We start from the raw sequence: 218 nt of genomic DNA, 5'->3' as shown, positions 1-218 counted from the left end.
AGATACGAGGGCTGCTCACTGTCCCAGGGTCCTCTGAGGGGCGGTTTATCGAACTCCGGGACTACATTTCCCATAAGTCCTTGGGAGGGCCGCTGTAGGGACTCGCAGGAAGATTTTCTCCTAGTTTGGCGGTGGCAGGAGTGTGACCGAGATAATCCCTGGTGGAGGCGATAATCCCGTGTCTGTTCATTTCCCCCAGAAAGGGTTATGAGTTATAA

The sequence above is a fragment of the Ursus americanus genome, chromosome 21, assembly GCF_024610735.1.
Source record: "Ursus americanus isolate L20-20 chromosome 21, mUrsAme1.1.p, whole genome shotgun sequence".
Classification (NCBI taxonomy): domain Eukaryota; kingdom Metazoa; phylum Chordata; class Mammalia; order Carnivora; family Ursidae; genus Ursus; species Ursus americanus.
This window is presented reverse-complemented; position numbering follows the sequence as displayed.